General features: G+C 44.3%; 1 protein-coding gene across 8 annotated transcripts in view; it reads right to left on the bottom strand.

Annotated features, from left to right (window-relative positions):
* Window positions 1-20708, bottom strand: part of LOC126272094 (ribosome-binding protein 1) — a 576027-nt gene that overhangs the window by 180890 nt on the left and 374429 nt on the right. For 2 of the 8 annotated variants that reach the window (XM_049974693.1, XM_049974711.1), the window contains one exon: window positions 12325-12406. The exons of the other annotated variants lie outside the window; for them this stretch is intronic. The gene's annotated coding sequence lies outside the window, so the exon portion shown is untranslated. The remainder of the gene's footprint in view (window positions 1-12324; window positions 12407-20708) is intronic. 8 annotated transcript variants of the gene reach the window in all.

Here is a 20708-nt window from a genome sequence, read left to right on the forward strand (position 1 = left end):
TTTGACAACGTGTCTGGCGCAATGGCTTCACATGCAGATGAGATGTACTGCTTCAGCTGTTCAGTTGTTTCTGGATTCTGGCGGTACACCTGGTCTTTCAAGTGTCCCCAAAGAAAGAAGTCACAGGGGTTCATGTCTGGCAAAAAGGGAGGCCAATCCACGCCGCCTCCTGTATGTTTATCATAGCACAAAGCAATCACACGATCATCGAAATATTCATTCAGGAAATTAAAGACGTCGGCCGAGCGTTGCACATCTTGCATAAACCACGAGGAGTTCGCAGTGTCGTCTAAGGCAGTTTGTACCGCCACAAATTCAGGAAGAATGTCCAGATAGCGTGATGCAGTAATCGTTTCGGATCTGAAAAATGGGCCAATGATTCCTTTGGAAGAAATGGCGGCCCAAACCAGTACTTTTTGAGGATGCAGGGACGATGGGACTGTAACATGGGGCTTTTCGGTTCCCCATATGCGCCAGTTCTGTTTATTGACGAAGCCGTCCAGGTAAAAATAAGCTTCGTCAGTAAACCAAATGCTGCCCACATGCATATCGCCGTCATCAATCCTGTGCACTATATCGTTAGCGAATGTGTCTCGTGCAGAATGGTAGCGGCGCTGAGGGGTTGCCGCGTTTGAATTTTGTATGGATAGAGGTGTAAACTCTGGCGCATGAGACGATACGTGGACGTTGGCGTCATTTGGACCGCAGCTGCAATACGGCGAACGGAAACCCGAGGCCGCTCTTGGATCACCTGCTGCACTAGCTGCGCGTTGCCCTCTGTGGCTGCCGTACGCGGTCGCCCTACCTTTCCAGCACGTTCATCCGTCACGTTCCCAGTCCGTTGAAATTTTTCAAACAGATCCTTTATTGTATCGCTTTTCGCTCCTTTGGTTACATTAAACCTCCGTTGAAAACTTCGTCTTGTTGCAACAACACTGTGTTCTGGGCGGTGGAATTCCAACACCAGAAAAAAATCCTCTGTTCTAAGGAATAAACCATGTTGTCCACAGCACACTTGCACGTTGTAAACAGCACACGCTTACAGCAGAAAGACGACGTATAGAATGGCGCACCCACAGATTGCGTTGTCTTCTATCTCTTTCACATCACTTGCAGCGCCATCTGTTGTTGAAAATTGTAACTACCGTAATTTCGAAAGTTTGTCCGCCTGAAAATGTACTGTTGTCCCAAGCATATTGCAACAAACGGTGTATTTCTATCGCTGCTCGTTTAGTTTTTATTGCCGTTTCAAATATACCGGTCATTTTTGAAACACCCTGTATATAGAATCCCACGCACAGCAGAGTATCGTAAATGGCCTGAACTCATCCTAGACGTCAACTGCGCTAATGGATCTTTTGAGGCTATGTCATTCTTTTGTCCGTGGCATCGCACTGATGAAAACAACTGCAACAATGCTTGCAACATAAATTCTTTATTGTGTTCCGTAACAGTTCAGTTTTATTGCGCTGAAGCGCCAAAGAAGCTGGTATAGACACGCGCATTCAAATACAGAGATATGTAAACAGGATGAATACGGCGCTGCGGTCGGCAACACCTATATAAGACAACTAGTGTCTGGCGCACTTGTTAGAACGGTTACCGCTGCTACAATGGCAGGTTAAGTGCTTCAAATGGCTCTGAGCACTATGGGACTTAACATCTGTGGTCATCAGTCCCCTAGAACTACTTAAACCTAACTAACCTAAGGACATCACACACAACCATGCTCGAAGCAGGATTCGAACCTGCGGCCGCTCGGTTTCAGACTGTAGCGCCTAGAACCGCACGGCCACTGCGGCCGGGAATGGCAGGTTATCAAGATGTAAGGGAATCTGAACGTGGTGTTACAATCGGCGCTCGAGTGATAGGGCACGGTATCTCCGAGGCAGCGATGAAGTGGGGACTATTTCACGAGTATACCGTGAATGTCAGGAATCTGGTAAAACATCAAATCTTCGACATGGCTGAGGCTGGAAAAGATCCTGCAAGAACGGGACTAACGACGAGTGAAGAAAATTGTTCAACCTGATAAAAGTCCAACCCTTTCGCAAATTGCTGCAGATTTTAATGCTGAGCCAGCAACGAGTGTCAGCGCGCGAACCATTCAACGAAACATAATCGATATGGGCTTTCGGAGCCGAAGGTCCACTCGTGTACCCTTGATGACTGCACGACTCAGATTTACGCCTCGCGTGGGCCCGTCAACACCGACACATGTTGCCTGGTAGGACGAGTCTCATTTTAAATTGTATCGCGCGAATGGACGTGTATGGGTATGGAGACAACCTCATGAATCCATGGACCCTGCATGTCAGCAGGGGACTGTTCAAACTGGTGGAGGCTCTGTGATGGTGTGGGGCGTGTGTAGTTGGAGTGGTATAGGACCCCTGACACATCTGGATACGACTCTGACAGTCAACACGTACGTAAGCTTTCTGTCTAAGCACCTGCATCCATTAATGTCCATTGTGCATTCCGACGGACTTGGGCAATTTCAGCACGACAATGCGACGCCCCACACGCCGAAAATTGCTACAGAGCGGCTCCAGGAACACTCTTCTGAGTTTAAAGAGTTCCGCTGGCCACCAGACTCACCAGACATGAACATTATTGAGTATTTCTGGGATGCCTTGCAACGCGCTGTTCAGAAGAGATCTCCACACCCTTGAACTCTTACGCATTTATGGACAGCCCTGCAGGATTCAAAGTGTAAGTTTCCTCCAGCACTACTTCAGTCATTAGTGGAGTCCACGCTACGTCGCGTCGCGGCGCTTCTGCGAGCTCGCCGGGGCCCTACACGGTATTAGGCAGGTGTATCAGTTTGTTTGGCTCTTCAGTATATGAATGCGACTAGTCTCTAACTACCTTCTTCATTTTCAAGCCAGGCCTATCAAAGCCCATTAATAGTGCTTGGTTTGGCGATAATCAGTTCCCACATACTCAATAGACACATAATACATGGCGTCATGGCTGCGTCAGACAAATTTCACAATGTAGATTCTTCACTGATGAAGTGCAGCTGAGTTAGTGTCTATTTCAACTGCGCTTCATGAATACATATACATTATGAAACTGATCTACATTGCATGTGTCTGTGTATTATATTTCTATTGTCTGTGTGGGAATTGATTGTCGCCAAACCAGTCACTATTAGTGCAGCTTTGATAAGCCTGGCTTGAATATGAACTTGGTGGTTCGAAACTAGTCGCCAGCACTGTAACGGAATGCAACAAAGAATTTGTGTTATCCAAGTTGCTGGTCCTGTCCTGACTTCATGTTGGAAATACGTAGAATCTTTGAAATGTTTTACACCATTACGAAATCACGTAATAGGAGCCCTTTATAAAAACTATTTAGTTCTGCAAGCTCCAGTTTCTTCATTTACAAGCAGTTTTTATGGCGTTGTTACTTCTTTGAGAAGATGCAATTTATAGGATGTGACCAGCAGCGTCAAAAAGTGTCCGCAATAGTGGAGACATTTGCAGCATAACTAGAAAAGTGTAATCTGGAAAACGCGGGTGCAGGTATTACGTTACTGATGAGGGCTGGGTCCTGGTAGAGCGTAGTCCTCAAATATGGTACCACCCCTATGGTTCACAAACGTCACGTCTTGAGGAGAAATCACGAACAGAATACAGACAATAGGTGAAGATTAGCGGCGCGACGCCTAGTGCAGGGGTCCAGTGCTATCGAGAAGTGCCTGCTGCGATACTCCACAACGCAAGGCTCCCTCGGCTGCCACACCGGAACGTCTGTTGACTTTTCTCAGAAGACCAGCGTCTTCCGATAATGAGCCGGTCACGGCTGGAGTGCCTGCGAAGTCTCTGAACGCGGCGTGGGGTCTGCAACAGTCCAGTGGGTACACCGAGGAGAGGACTGTCCAAGATACGCCAGCCATTTCTCCTTGTCCTCTTTCCATTTTTTTTCCCAGTTTGCTTAGTTCTGGAATCGGAGCTGTGACTTGTTTTCTCATGAATTAGGAAAAAAAGGAAAGAAAAAAGAACCTTGATGCTGCCCAAGAACAGAACCCGGAAAACAAACCTACTGATAGTAAAGCAGTAATGGATGAATGCGATCACAATTTCTTTGCTTATCTAACCAATATTTAATTCCTGAACCCATAAAGTTTGTACAAGCTGATCCTTAATGTCGCACATGCTGAATTTTTTGCAGTCCATCTAGTCTGTCTCTTTAGTTGCTCTGAATACAAAAAAACTCATGAGTTAGTACTATAATTACATTGTTATTTCGTACTATCTTTTCACATGTCACAGTCTTCTTATAATTCACTTTCAGTCGCAACTGAAATCTCTTCTATAGCTTTCTCTTCTTCCATTTTTGAAGTTGACCTGCAGATACTAGATGTCCCTATCCTATCACTGCCTTGACGTTTAAGTTGCAAAGCTGCGGCGTTGTCACGAGAAGTAGTCTGCAGGCAGTCGCCAAAACGCAACGCTCTCCGCGGCCATAGAAAATCTCTTTGAAGACCCTATCTTCCACAAAAATCAAGCACAAAAGCTCAAATTTACATGTGACACAGACCTCTATAGTGTCTCTCTTCATTTCAAAAATCTGTTTTTAATTTTAATTAAGGAAAGAGTTACATTAATTAAAAAAACAGATTAAATATTCCCTTTCGTAAACAGTTTCCACGTATGACGTCGAATCTCGATATCTAGTGCTCTCAGAGCAATATCTTTTTTCACTGTTTACCAAAATGTTTCGCTCGGCAATGAATTTTTTAAAATTTTCATACTGCATTCCGTTTCCTATGTATATGCTTCTGAAAATAGCATTTTATGCAACTGTGTCGGTATTTAACTAGTAATAAGTATGAGGGTTCAAGTCTCTATCTTCTACGAAAATAATGTAAAACTTCCTAAATTTACGTGTAGTATCGCCCTAGTGGTATCTCTAAACACGTCAAAAATGTTTTCTTAATGTTTTCTCAGTTTTTATCAGGGCTGCCGGCCGGGCTGAAATTTTCGCGTTCGGAAAAGTTTCCTTCTTATCGTTACGTATCTCGAAAATTATTACACGAATGCAGTAACATCTTGGTGTCTACGTAAAATGAGATGTATTTATAATGTCGTTTAACTTACCATAAGAAGATGGTGGGAGCTGGCTGAACAGTATTCAATAGTTTCACAACAGGTAAGCGAAACAGATCGAAATAGTCGCAAACACAAGATTTAATGGAAGTAAGACTTTCAATTAAATTGCACTCTACACTACATACTACTCAGACAATGGGAGGACACCGCTTAATTCAGTCAGCCGCTGCTACTAATGACAGGTATTATCAAGTCTTCCTGTAACACATCTGTGAAGGTGCGCTTCCTGTATCACTCCTTTTATGATCTACTACATTTTGCCAGTCTTTTAGTGCTACATTTGCAGTTGCTTCCTTCAAAAGCGGTTTGACTTCGGTCAACGTGATTTTTTTTATTTTCTATAACTATACGGTGTTTAACCTGAGCCCAAATCAGTTATCTTGCGTTCAAGTGGCAGTGGCAGTGGCAATGGCAGGGAGGTAGTCTGAGCACTGTATGCCCGTATTTTTCTGCTGTTTCATCCACAATGTAAACGGGATCCTTTGCTTGTGTTGCGCTAGAAGCTCTAATAATTCTGTCCGTGTCAAGCTGCTGTCAAACCGTATCTTAAGCTTATCTAGCCACCAAATAATGTCGTTTCCCTTCGTTGCCTCTGTGGGCGCTTTGTCTTGTCTAGCCGAATGATACGGAACGTTATCCATGACAATTATAGAGTTTTTTCGTTAAGTTTTGAAGCAAAGTTCTTCAAACCGTTCCACAAGAGTAATGTGGTTTCTCTCTTCGTGGTAGTGGCAGATTTTGTTTGAAGTTTGTAACACCAGACAATTACAAATGAAACCTTTTGAATTTCCGGCAAGTGCTATAATTACTCTTTTTCCTCTGTCGATCGGAGCTGCCATACTACCGTTGATGTTATCGTCTGTCCATATTTTGTTTAAACTGTGTCCCGTAAGTCAAACGTTAAAATTTGTCCTTACTAATTCTCTAAGAAAGCAGCATCCCAGGCTGCAATAAGTTGGCGTTCCATCAATAACTTGCGGCCAGAAATGAGATTATAGCGGAATCCTAACTTTTTTACGGCGACAAGAAAGATTAACTGCCTTGAAACAGGTCTACTACAGAGACAGCATGTAGCTTGAGTGTCGGATATTACGCATATATCTGACTACGACTCGCATCCTCTTGAAAAAAGTCGAGGTTTGTGACGCTCTTCTCGGGGTGCCTCTTCTTCCCAGGATTCTCCAGTTTAGATGACCAGCTTCTTCCGTGAATTTCTCTTTGCAGATTCTTATCACTGATCGGTCGCTAATTTGTAGAGCAGCTGCAGTTCGGTCCACCACTTTATCCAAAGGAAGTAGAGGCGTTCCTGCACCTCCCCCCCCCCCCCCCGCCCCCTCCGCTCTCTCTCTCTCTCTCTCTCTCTCTCTCTCTCTCTCTCAAAATACTCTCTCGTGAAACACACGAATTCATGCGATTGTCTGCGTGTAATCACGGCATGTCCGACACTTTCTGAATGTCTCCTAAGAGTGTGCAGTCTCGGTCTGCCTCTCTTTCGACTACGTTCATTACACAATGCCGCTGAGGACTGTAGAGGTGAGCAAGAAAACGCCCATCTGTTAAAAATCACAGTGAATTGGAAATCACAGATATTACAACAACAACTTTACAGAATCTGGCAGCGTTTGTCGCATGTAGCCTTTAACATTCAACGCCGTGTGTCACCTGTTGGCCGTATTTCGTACTTCTTCCTGTGAACCTCTTGTCTAGCTGCGATTTCAGTACTCGTAGCAGCTAAAAAGCCCAGTTATCGTAGGTGCGTATGCCGTAATCTGTTGTCCTACGGCCCTACTTCGTTCTAGAACCTTGTGTCTGAGGACATGGATGTATTACATGCTTATGGTTGATGAAATGATCCAAGAAGCTTATTTGCTCTGAGAAAAATTTTATACTCTGTTAGAATTGCTGGAGCCGAGGAATGTGAAGGCCGAACAAATGTGCTAATAGCCAGACCCATAGCGTAGCCTGGAATTTTCGTGACATCACAAAAGCTAGAACTCGGGTAAATTCAAAAACAGGTGATAGGTAAGGCTCCGATGAGTATTTTGATGCGTATTACCTACATGTACCGTACATAAACAACTAAAAAAGGAATCTAGGTGTACTACGTAAATTTTACCAAATGTTGAGAACAGCTGTATTGACAACACTGATATTTTTTCCCACAGTACAATACGCAGTTGTAACAACTGAGGAAGAATGATTGGTAATAATAATACCACCTCAGGTAACTTTTTGTCAGTTGGGTTGCTGTAGCGTTACATTAGGCCCTAATAAATAATCACCTACACAGCCGGAACACATTTCTCAGTTTCATTGACAGAGCAAGGTACCATCTATGACAGTGTACCATCTATGTGATAAATCGCAGAGACTGCGTAAAGAGCAAATATCGCAGAAGTCACAGAAACCGCGCAAGTCGCAGAAATCACGTAAGTCGCACAAATCCCGTAAATATTAGGAGTAGCCAAAATCGCAAAAGTCGCAGAAATAGCGGAGGGATATAAGTTGTGAATACATTAACTGCGATTCTTAACTGTAACAAATCGCGGTTAAGAATCGCAGTTACCGAAAAGTAGCATTCAGTAAATCATTGATTCCGGAAAATGGCAGTTCACCCCATCCCTAGAGGATTGGCTGGTACAATGCTGTAGGCCGCGCAGCGCAGTGGTAGCCGACAGTGGCAGGCTCTCATTGGTGTTTTGCTGCCGGGGGTCATGCAACCCGCTATCTGTCTAGTGACAACTAGTTTCAAGCAGACTTACAGTGACGGCAAAACATCTGTTGTAGTTAAGGATAGTCACATGCAAATAACAAAGACATATTACTCAAAATACGAAGACAAAATGCTAAACGAAACACTTGAAAGTGAATCAACGAATTTCTTCAGATGCTTCGAGAACATAATTAAACAAAAGTAAGAACGCACAGAAAGAAACACCATTGTAAAATAGATGTAAGTAATGATAGCGTGTAAGCTTTCACGGCCGGCGTCTTCAGTAATTAAAACTGCCCGCAGCTGGCAACGAAACGTCAGGGAGAAGTATTTCTACTATTGGACCACGGCATCTTAGCCCGGAAGTTTTAATTACTGAGATGTAAGTAAATCCACATTCTTATAGATCTTATAATTAAATGTTTCCCTGAGACAGGGTGATGTGGTTATTCTCCTGAGTCTATGGCATATGACGCTTAGTTTGTTAAGAACTTAATTTTATATGGAGGTTATTAATCTTAAAAAAATATTAATAATTATCGGTCATTGCGTGTCCTGTGGCTCCGGAAATGCTTGTCGGACAATCGTTGTCATTTCATCAATACTTTTGTCACAAAACTACTTCAAAATGGTGTATCCGTCACTTTGGTGTGGTGTGTGGTTCGCCAGTTCTACGATCGTATCCGTTCTCGTCTGTCGGCCGCTGCCGCCAACCGCCGCTGCCTGCCTAGGAGCACCTTTTCGTCTGGCCGCGCGGTCATCTCAGGCCAGCCCTCACCACGTAACAGCGCCCGCCTGCCGGCCACGCCCTCTTCTCAGCAGCGCCGAATAGCTCGTAATCTTGCAAAGGCATTGTCACGCCTAATTTTACAGAGGCGTTATTCTTACAGCTGATACACGTACGTGAGAAGTGCGAAAATGTAGTACAAATGTTACACATCTGCTACGGAACAGACACATCATTGGACTGGTATTATCACAGACAATAATGGGCGACACGAAACTCAGAACTTACGAAACAGAGATGGGGCGCTATATTTATAACGGAAAATGGAAAAGATTTCACGTTTGACACAGGTCAGACTCTCAACATTAAGGTCAATATCGGACTCTCAGTAAGGAATATGCCCTCCTCGAAGAATTATACCTATTATGCAGCTGTTATTCATGCTGGGTAGCAAAGTATTGAGGAGTCCCTGAGGGATATCCCATTCCTCTCTCTAGGCAGCTTTCAGTTCAAAATGGTTCAAATGGCTCTGAGCACTATGGGACTTAACATCTGTGGTCATCAGTCCCCTAGAACTTAGAACTACTTAAACCTAACTAACCTAAGGACATCACACACATCCATGCCCGAGGTAGGATTCGAACCTGCGACCGTAGCAGTCGCGCGGTTCCGGACTGAGCGCCTAGAACCGCTAGACCACCGCGGCCGGCAGCTTTCAGTTCACGCACGGTTCGGGGAGGGGGAGTTCGGCCATTGTGCATAATGCCTACACACACCTTAATGCCAGGACCTCACAGATGACGTCCATGAACACATTGTGGAGTGTTCCCCTCCCTCTTCACACTATCTGGTGTCCAGAATCACTTGCCACAGTAAAGTAGGATTCGTCGGGGAACGCCATTCTGGTCCACTGTTGCTGACCCCAAGCAACACGTTCGCTACTCCAACGAACACTTTCTCGACAATGACGTGGATGCATTTACCAGGCTTTCGAGCATACAAACCAGCCTGATTTAATCGCCGCAAGGTGGTTCTGGCAGAGATGCGGACCGGCGGCGATTGCAAAGTCTGCAGTGATCAGCCTATGAATGAAATCCCAGTTCCTTGTCGCCACTAGGGCTACATATCGATTGTCTTGCGGTGTGGTGGTCCTTCCACGACCGCCAACATGCTTTCGCATAGCATTTCCACGACTGGATTGCTGTAGCCATAGTAGTGACAATTTCACCGGCTTCAGGCCGTCAAACTGCTCGTCAGCGATCGTTAAGCACTCAATCAAATGATGTCTTCCAGACATGTTGCCGTGCCACACGGAATGTTCCACTAATCGCTTCCATGACAATCTTCGTCAAATACCGTACTACATCAACTGTCGAATGCATACAGAGCGTTCTTCCACAGGCTTCGCTGCAGTTAACAAGTCCCGCCCTCTACATTTCGTTTTTCTGTCATTGGTCGGGTGTTCTGTAACAATTGTCGGTTGTTCCGTAGCAATTGGTAGTCGTTCCTTTGCAAGTATCCGTTGTTTCTTAGCTATTACCAAGCAGTGCACTTCATTCTAAAGGAAGATAGGTGAAGGACCAACGACTTTACGCTCCTGAGAGACGTTTTTCGATGAATCCTCTGCGATCGACAGACGACTCATTGATACCCTATTCTCATGCAGCAGTCGAACCGAACAAGTGCACCGAAGGTGCAACCTCCCTAACGAAGTCGTACATCATAGGACCTGAGTGCAATATTGTACACTTTGTGAAGACACGGAGTAAGGCCGGAGAGAGAAACAAAGTCAGCATGTTCATCGCGATTTAGTAGTATTAGTCGTTGAAGGTGACCAGATGACCTTCCTGTTGCCACTACCCCAGGGACGGAATTTATGTAACCCCTGTCTATGTCTAGCGTTATTCTATGGAACACTGTGAGAACGTGCTCGGAATGTGTGCGAATCGTGTAATTAATACAGGATGCGTGTACCAGCAAAATATTCACCTAGTGGGATGTGGCAGGCCACCTGAGAACCACATCCACGCTGGCTGAACACCTGTATTCGTAGTTAATCCACCGGGCGGATTCGATCTGAAGTCGACGCGACTCCCTGAATCCCAGAAGAGTCGTCCTGTGGCGCGCGGCTATCCGGGAGGGTCAAGACTGCGCACTTTCCTTTCAACAAATAGATACGTCTCATGTTCCTATCTCTACATCTCATTGTAAAATTCTAAATTGGTTAAATTCCAGTTCATAAACAAGCTACTTGAGAAGTGCTCTCAGATAAGAATTTAAGATGACGCAACAGTCAGTTAGGTTGCCTTAAAAATACCACTTGTGGTTATGCATATACTAAAATCTTTATGACAATCGCAACATATAAAGTGTAGTGCGGTTATTTTAATCAGCCTGAACGCTACATGTGCCCGCCAGAAGTACTTTACAGTTACAATTAAACTGAATCTGCATTTTTATGGTGTTTTCCGTCATCGCCGCACCTCTGCAATTAGATCACTGCGGCTACAGAAATATCACTCCCGCAATTATTACTGCCGAACAATGGAGCGAGGCAAACTTCTTCCATCATGTGTTATTTATAGGTGTTTTCATTTTGTGGCACTATGACGGCACCATTATCACGTGTCTTGGAACATACAAGAATGTATCGTGACATCACGCAAAACGGATAAGGCACGTAGTCACATGTATACTCCTATGGTAATCGAGACGACTTCTGAGCTCCCTTGGATATGCAGGTCGCTGAATCACGGAGGCGAGCTATCAACGCGACGTGCCGGTGACTGCCAAGCACTTACGGGAGCAAGTGCTTCTCCCGACCTTAGCTCAATTTTGTGCAGTTGCAACCTGATGCCAGCTCTTCTGCCACACCGCACGAACCCCTTCCTTTACCGCCGGCCGCGGTGGCCAAGCAGTTCTAGGCGCTTGACTCCGGAACCGTACGACTGCTACGGTCGCAGGTTCGAATCCTGCCTCGGGCGTGGATGTGTGTGATGTCCTTAATTGGTTAGGTTTAAGTAGTTCCAAGTTCTAGGGGACTGATGACCTCATATGTTTAAGTCCCATAGTGCTGAGAGCCATTTGAACCTTCCTTTACCATTTATCTTCAAAGCTTAAATAAAAGCACCTTCATGCTTCATTTCAACGAATGCAACAGAAAGCGTCTTTACATACCAGCTGTACTCAAACAGTTTCGCTTGTACCGCTTACGGAAGGATATAAAAAACAATAACATGACCAAATCAATGAAGAAATTTCAACTGGTGTCTTGTCGAGTTATTAGTAAAGAAAACTTCCTTACACCTGTCGATGTTTTAAATGCGCAACTGTAAACAGTGTACTAGTGTATCAAATGTAAATGTCGTGTGACTAGAGCCTCCCGGACACACACACACACACACACACACACACACACACACACACACACACGACAGCGCATGTGTGCGTTTGGAGGGAGGTGGAGGGAGGTAGGGAGGGAGTTACTTTACATCTACTTCCGTCGATTCGAGATTCGAGAACTATAATTTTCATCTCCTCTTTAGACTATTCTCTAGAAATGCACGATTAAGTGACCGTGAGGCTTGGAATCAGATGCTTTTGCAGGATATTTCTCACTGTAGTAAATGCAAAAAAGCTAATGTCATTCTCTCGAGAAATATTTTAAACAGTACATTATTTTTGAAGCACCATTCAATCATCATCATCCAACTGCGCAGTTTTTCTGATGAGGGAGGTAGCTAGACTGTGGCGCCGTGTATACACACCTTTCCCGTGAGGCTTCTAGCAACAACACGGAGGCACGCTGCAGCGCCGGGAAGGTCAGAAGTAGTGGCCTGTGACACTCACCTGCGAAGACAAAAAGAGAGCAATCACTACTGTGCTGTTCACACGAAACAATTTTAATAAACTATTCGGACAAACACATGTATTTTGGCTTACAGTGGAATTCTCTTTTCTGGGGTTCTATATATGCGAGTAGAGACATCACTTGCACATAGTGATTAACTGTATGTTGCACAGCTAGAGACAAGACTACAGCAACTGTTTGTGAGCCTTCAATAATGTCTTAATACGGCAATGGTTGCGTACAAGAAAATAAACCAATGCCACTCTCTTGAAATGCACGTGCAAGTGAACATTAGGGTAATTTGCCGGGCTGTGGCGCACGAGTGATCAAAAGTAACAACACATTTTTTCCTCGGCCAATTTCAGCCGAAAAATGCGAAATTTGTTGTGCCACATTCGCGAAATATTCCCGCTACAGACCCTGAAGTTCCGACAGGTGGTGGCGCTATAGGTAGCCTTGAAAAGTGCCCCTGTAACGGCCGTGCGTCCGAAGCAGGGAGCTGTCATTGCTGTCTTTTGGCGGAAAACCAGAGCATCGCAGATATTCACAGGCGCTTTCAGAATGTCTACGGGACGTGGCATTGAACGAAAAAAAAAAATAAATAAATAAAAGCGCGGTGAGTCGCTGGGTGAGGCATCCGTCACCATCGCAGCAAGGTCCCGCAAACCTGTCCGATCTCCTGCGTGATGGCCGGCCGCACATAGCTGTGATCCCTGCAATGTTGAAACGTGCGAACGCTCTCATTAGAGGAGATCGACGGATCACAATGAAACAACGCGCTGCACAACTAGACGTCTCTGTTCGTACTGCTGATACACTCGTCCACCAGTTGGGGTACTCAAAGGTGTGTGCCCCCTGTTCCCTCACTGCCTTTCGCAAAATCATAACGAGCAACGACGGACCATCTGTGCGGAACTGCTTGCGCCTTCATGGGACGATCGTAGCATTATTTATTTATTTTTTGCCGAACAGCGTCACACTTAGGCTCATCAGTAACCGTAAGAAAAACGACAATCCATGGAGTAGCGCCACACCACCTCTCCTCCTAAGGGGCCCACTCAGCCCATAAAAGCATGGCGACGGTCTTCTGGGACCTTGAGGTGGTTATTCTCTTTGATGCACTCCCTGAAGGCGCAAAGGTCAACAAAAGTTTATTGTGCTACCCTCAGGAAATTGAAGAAATGACTTCGGCGTCGTGGTCGTCACAAAAATGCAAACGAACTCCTCCTGCCGGCCGCTGTGGCCGAGCGGTTAGAGGCGCTTTAGTCTGGAACCGCGCGGCCGTTACGGTCGCAGGTTCGAATCCTGCCTCGGTCATGCATGTGAGTGATGTCCTGAGGATAGTTAGGTTTAAGTAGTTCTAAGTTCTAGGGAACTGATGACCTCAGAAACTTCAGCTCAAGAAACTTCATTGGACTAATTTTCCTCATCCACCCTACACCCTCGCACCCCGCGGGAAGCAGCATGTGGATAAGGAGGAGCTTATCGGTACTGCAAGACTTCGGTTCCGACTTCGACCAGCACAGTGGTACCAAGCGGGCATAGAGGCCCTCACAAGTGAAGTGGCGTAAGGCTGTTGTATCGAACGGAGGTTATGTTGAAAAACAGAGTTTTATAGCCAAAAGAGTGAGGAATAACATGGTGTATTGAGATCACGAATAAAACCAACCTGCTTTCATGAAAAAGTGAGTTTCATTACTTATTGAACGCCCCACGTAGTTTCTGGCGTATCAAGCGTAACTCTAGCCTAGCTGCCAACTTTGACTTACGTCACCTATGTAAGTTTCGGAAAATGCCGATACTTACACATTAAAACTGAGAATATTAATGCAAAAAAAGTTAAGCAAATGTGAGACACATCATAAGTGTACATCGTGGTCCGCCGTAACGAAGAGACAGTGCGCATTTTCATCATTCAGAGCTAGTTGGACATTTTCGCGAATGAATGAAGCCGAATTATCGACTTACAGAGAAGTGTGAAGGCACACAGGGTGGAAACAATCATGTAAAATAAGCTCTAAAGTATACCCGGCAGTGCCAAGGAATATGGAGAAGAGTATGGGAAGGTGTGAGTACATCTGGAGGATTTTAAAGTACAAGTACGGGCTTCGGTTTCAAAATCTGTGATTAACATCAGCGAGCGAAGTGCGATGAGCGAAAGGCACTGTTCAAAAAATCCTCGGGAAGATCGCTGTGCCACATTGAGTTAGCTGACAAATATGGTTTATGCTGCTACCGTAAGGAATTACTTTAGTTTTATGAATAATGAAACAGTTCAGGGAGGACATGTACGAAAATGTGATGATATGCTATGGTCTACAACCATTCAATTGCATGTGAACACGCATAGGGAAAGGTGTAGCCTTCATCATGCAAGTAAATATTATTGCTTTTATATTCCACGTTACCGGTGCAACTCTTTGGGTAGGACACGATTTCTGTGCCTGTTACTGACAGACGAATATAAGCAAACGGAAAGCGCGAAACAAGGTACCGGCACCTAGCCTGCTCTGCTAAATGAGCATCGCAATATCTGAAGTTGTGTTCCCGCATGATGTGTCGAAATATTTCAATTTCAACTATTAAGTATAATCTTGAGAGAAGAATCATCAGAAGAATCCTTGGTCGCAATAAGACAGAAGAGTACACAAGAGATGTAACAGATATCCAACATAGTATGTCACATGAAGCAACGTCGACGAACAGATGTTGGAGTACATGAAAAGCATTAAAAACATAAATTGAATTATCGAAGTCAGAAAAGACTTGACTAAGATATACAAGGCAGTCACACATTCAAACACAAAGTTCTCTAGTGGAAAGCGAGAAAAGAGGTCAAGATGTTAAAGGCAGAAATAACTTCTTCGGAAGAAAAGAAAAACAAACATAATGAGAAGATTAAAAAAGGTTGGTGCTTGGGAAACTCTCACTTCGCGTGGGGTCTTCTAGCGTTCTGTAACTGCATAATAATAATAATAATAATAATAATAATAATATCTTAAACTCAGAGTTTATTACACAGAAACTGAATTCGCACATCTCCTCTTTCGCAATGATGGAAGTAAAAATGACTCGTTGTCCGAAAATGAGTGCTTAAAGCCTCGAAATTGTAGCGAACTTTGTTACCAGTGTGTTTTATTTGCACATCATTTAATCTTGAGCAGCAGCAGGCCCTCAAGCCCAACGAAGTGTTTAACTAAAATTCAAGTAGCAGCACCTTGGTATTTCAATCTGCAATGCACAGATTAACGTATTTCCGCAAAGTGTTGGTTGGACAGAGTGTATAAAAATTCCGTGTCTGGATGTAAAAATATTCACCTGACGGCAAATCAAAATATCGAAAATAATTATTGAACTGCACGATCATCAGTACTATATTTCCCCAATTTATCGGAATTATAAGAAATGTCAGTAGTAAAGGTTATTTCATACATGTTCCACTAGAGAAGACACGGAATAATTGCGAAGCTTCTTCACAATGCTTTAGGGACTACGCATCTATGCGTTTATCGGCTATTACACTGAGTATGGTAAACTCTTATTGGTCGACTGAGGCAGACTATCACACTAGAGAACGATTTCCAGTCCCAAATGGCCAAAAGAGAGCCCAATTTTAGATTTACTGGTCCAGGGAAGTGCTTAACTCAAACCAATTCTGCTTCTACCAATGTTCAAGAACACATGCCACTCAGAATGTATCGGTTTGGCGCTTATGTTCGTAGCGTTTTTCCATATGTTTAACAAACAAAAAAGATACATGCAAAAGAGGCTTTGCTCATCAGTACTATATTCTCCTTCAATATTTACAACAAATTGCCAACGATGGGATAAGTTCTCGATTCCGCGACTGTAGAAATCAATTTCCTTGAACGCTATTCGATAGAGTGCGGGAAAGGTGAAAATCTGAAGGCGCGAGGTCAGATGAATGATGGGAGTCCAGAATGACTTCCCACCCCAGCTCCTGTATAGTCTAGCAGAATGCGGGCGAGCGTTAGAGTGGAGTAGCATCACTTCCTGCCACCTTCTTGGTCGTTGTTCTTGAACTGTGTCTGCAAGACGTCTCAGTTGTTGACAATGAATGTCAGCAGTGATGGTTACACCTCGGGGAAGCAATTCGTACTACACCAAATTATCGCTGTTCCCCCAGATGCATAAATTTATCTTTTGTGGACGCGCGCATGTCTTTGTACAGGGAGTTGCTGCTTTGAGCTCAACTATTACTTTCGTTTCCTTATGTTAGCGTAGAGACACCACTTCTTGTCACCAGTGATGATGCAGCACAGGAATAGTCAGCATTGTTCACGAGCTAATTGATGACGAGCAGGCAGAGATGCCTCCATCTGATTTTTGTAACTTAGAGCATGCGGTACCCATTCACCCGATTTTTGAACCTTCCGCAACGAATGCAAATGTCATACGATGGTGGAATGATTACAGTTCTTAACATCTGCCAGTTCTCGAGTTCAGTGACATGGATAATAGTGGATTAATGTGTTTAAATGATCTCCACCAAACCCCGAACGTTTTGCTGTACATATCAAAACGATCCTCCTCAAAACAAGAAAACTATTTTCTTGCCGTTTTCTGTCCAACGGCATTATCCCCACATACGTGACAAATGTTTATGGCTGCCTCTGCGCTGTTGTCAGCCCTCTACTCAATTCAAACAGAAGAACATGCCGGAAATGTTCTGATTTCTCCACTTGGCACTCCAGTTTCTAGCGTCCACAGCTCCAATCACCATCTCCACCATAGCAACCGGAATACCGACATACAGAACAAAAACGTTACGAACTCCTGCAGCAGTCTAATAGGATCAAGTATGCCACACGTTAGGCGCGGGTAGAGTGATAGATAAAGAACGGCGCGGCTAGAAACGACAGCTGCAGCTGGCAGACATTCCGAGCGTTGGCAGCAGTGGCCGCTGTGCCCTCGGGGCGCAATCAGGGGCTGTCCCTGGCCCTGTACCACTGATTAAGTCCCCGCCACCCCCCACCCACGCCAGTGCTGGTGTTGACCTCAGCGCTCTTCAGCTGTAGCGCGGAATTGGCTTCCTAGTCACCGTGCGCCGCGCTACACTTGGCAACTATCGCGTCTTCACTGGCTGAAGTAAGCCTCGTGCCGTCTAACTACAGAACACCTGTCGGCTAACAAGCTTGTATTACAGACGGTTCCCACTTAGTTCACGTCTCACTTATGGCTATCAGGTAGCCCTTCCAACGACAAACTTTAATACTTTACAAAATGCCCAAGACCCGTCGCGCAGGACGGTACGAACGATGAACTCAGGGGCTCCTATTCAGCAACATACAACAATCTATTATCTTATTTCTACATCAAATGTAACCGTAACGTCTAAAGCGAATAACAAGGCTCTGCATTATTAAATTGAAATGACACCTTTGTAATTAAACTGACGAAGCTACCCGGGTGTTCGTAATACTGTTTTCACTAGAACGTACAAGTGCTCCAGCCAGTCCCCGTTGTCCCATGTTCTTTTCCCTTTCTCATCGCGGTGGAACGAAGTACCAGCCAGTAGAACAGACAGTTGCAAGCCATTTCAGGCGTTGACTGATATCACGCCGGTGCGTAAGTTCGTAATGTTTTTGTTTTGCATTTTGGTATTCCGGTTTCTAAGGGTTTATTTAGCGATTGCTATTTTTAATTTTTAGTTCACTTTCGCTATTAGAGTTTACGTCTGGTCACTGTGTCATTTGGAAACACTGAGTGCAATAGTGGACGGCAGAAAATGGAGTGCCAAGTGGAGAAATCGGAACATTTCCGACATATTCTTCTGTCTGAGTTCAGTAGAGGGATGATAGCAGTGGAGGCAGCCGCAAAATTTGCGCCATGTAGGAGAATAATGCAAAAAAACTGGGTTTCTAGTTTTAAGGATGATTGTTTTGACTTTAATGACTCTCCACGTTGGAGAAGACCTTTGGAGTTTAATGAACATCGTTAAACTCACTGATCAACAATGATTGTCAGTGTATTCGAAAAATGGCAAATCTGATTAACTGCAGTCACTTTGCCATCGAGCTACGTTCGCATGTAATGGCGCTGTATGTGTACCGCATGCACTAAGACACAATAAAAAAAGTCAGTGAGTGGCCAACTATGCATTTCTCCTTGCTACTCATAAGTTGGCTAATGAACAACACCAGTCATTGCTATACTGCAACATTACTGGTGACGAGAAATGATGTCCCCATGCTTAGAAAAGGAAAAGCAAGGGGTGCTTTAGCCCAAAGAAAGCAGCAACTTTCCATACAAAGACGTGAGCGCATGCACAGAAGATAATGTTTTGTATCTGGTGGAACAACGACTGCGTGGTGTCGTTAAGACTTGCTACCCCGAGGCGTAACCACCACTGCGGATATATACTGCCAACAATTGAGACGTCGTGCAAATGCAGTCCACGAACAACGACCAGGCAGACTGCGTGAAGTTATGCTAATGCACGATAATGCCTACCCGCATTCTGCTAGATTGGCAATAGACACTGTACAGGAACTGGGCTCGAAAGTCATTATGTACTCACCTTTTCACTTGATCTCGTGCCCTCAGATTTCCATTTTTTCCGCGCTCTGTCAAACAACCTACAAGGAACTTCCTTCTGGGTGAAAATGCTCTCCGGAACTTTAGGGGAAAAGCCACTAACTTATGCACCATCTTACTACCTCAAAACCGATTACAGCTTACGTCGATCAGTTAAATGCATCGTGTTACCAACTTATAAAGTTTAGACGTCTGGATGGAAAATAATTTCGCCATACAATCCACAGGACAGTTCTACACCGTAAATGTCACCAAGCCCAGTTTGGGAGACTTCATCTGCGTTGTACTTGGTGGCAGTACCTGGAAACCCAACGCTGCGATATTCGGCGGGTGAAAGTGAACACACTGGTGTGTCTGAATGGATTAAACGAAAAAAGTGTTAATTTTATCGAAAAGCGTAGAAATATGACACAAAAACCTACTGTAGAGGCACACTAAAAGCGAATCGTGAAAGCAGAACTACGCGAGCTACATCATGACTGACCAATTCTGATTATTCGTCATTTCGTTTAGCGGCCCACATAGTTCGATAATACGGAACACAGCAAATGTTTTAAAGAAAAGTTTGTGAACAAAAACAAATCGTTTCAACAGAATAGTGGCGCAAGATCGTAATATGTAAATAAAACTATTGTGCAATTTTTAATGCGTAAAAAGTGTTTTAAGTGATTTGAATTATGACAAGTGTTTTAAGTATACATTCGAAATTCACACAGTTTTATTTCTCTTATCTGTTACTTACAGTGCCATAGATGTATGTGCACATAGTCGTAAACAGAACTGCTGTTTTTAATTCCAAACTGCTCAAGATGAATTTTCTCCGCAAAAGCGTGTTTGTTGCTGTTAGAAGTAGTTTAAAAATCATTCAAATGGCTCTGAGCACTATGGGACTTAACATCTGAGGTCATCAGTCCCCTAGAACTTAGAACTTCTTGAACCTAACTAACCTAAGGACATCACACACATCCATGCCCGAGGCAGGATTCGAACCTGCGACCGTAGCGGTCGTGCGGTTCCAGACTGAATCGCCTAGAACAGCTCGGCCACGTCGGCCGGTTAGAAATAGTTTATCATTTCGCGAAAGTGAAGTAGATAGTTCCTGTGAGTTAGTATGGGTAGACGTCATTGTTGGCAACCGGAATAAATCATTAATGGGATTCTTTTATCGACCTCCCAATTCAGATGACACAATTGCTAAAAGATTCAAAGAAAACTTGAGCTTCATTTCTAACACGATCACACACGATCACAGTTGGTGGTGACTTTAATTTACGTCGATATGTTGGCGAAAATACATGTTTAATTCCGGAGGTACGCATAAAACATTATCCGAAATGGTGTTAAACGCATTCTCCGAAAATTATTTCGAGCAGCAATTAGTTCATGAGCCCAAGCGAATAGTAAACGGTTGTAAAAACACACTTGACCTCTTAGCAACAAATAATCTTGAGTTAATAAAAATGGTTCAAATGGCTCTGAGCACTATGGGACTCAACTGCTGTGGTTATCAGTCCCCTAGAACTTAGAACTACTTAAACCTAACTAACCTAAGGACATCATACACATCCATGCCCGAGGCAGGATTCGAACCTGCGACCGTAGCAGTCGCACGGTTCCGGACTGCGCGCCTAGAACCGCGAGACCACCGCGGCCGGCTCTTGAGTTAATAACTAACATCAAAACGGAAACAGGGATTAGCGAACACAGGGTTGCCGTAGCGAGATTAAATATTGTAATCCCCAA

Source organism: Schistocerca gregaria, chromosome 1 (genome assembly GCF_023897955.1).
Source record: "Schistocerca gregaria isolate iqSchGreg1 chromosome 1, iqSchGreg1.2, whole genome shotgun sequence".
In the NCBI taxonomy this organism is placed as follows: domain Eukaryota; kingdom Metazoa; phylum Arthropoda; class Insecta; order Orthoptera; family Acrididae; genus Schistocerca; species Schistocerca gregaria.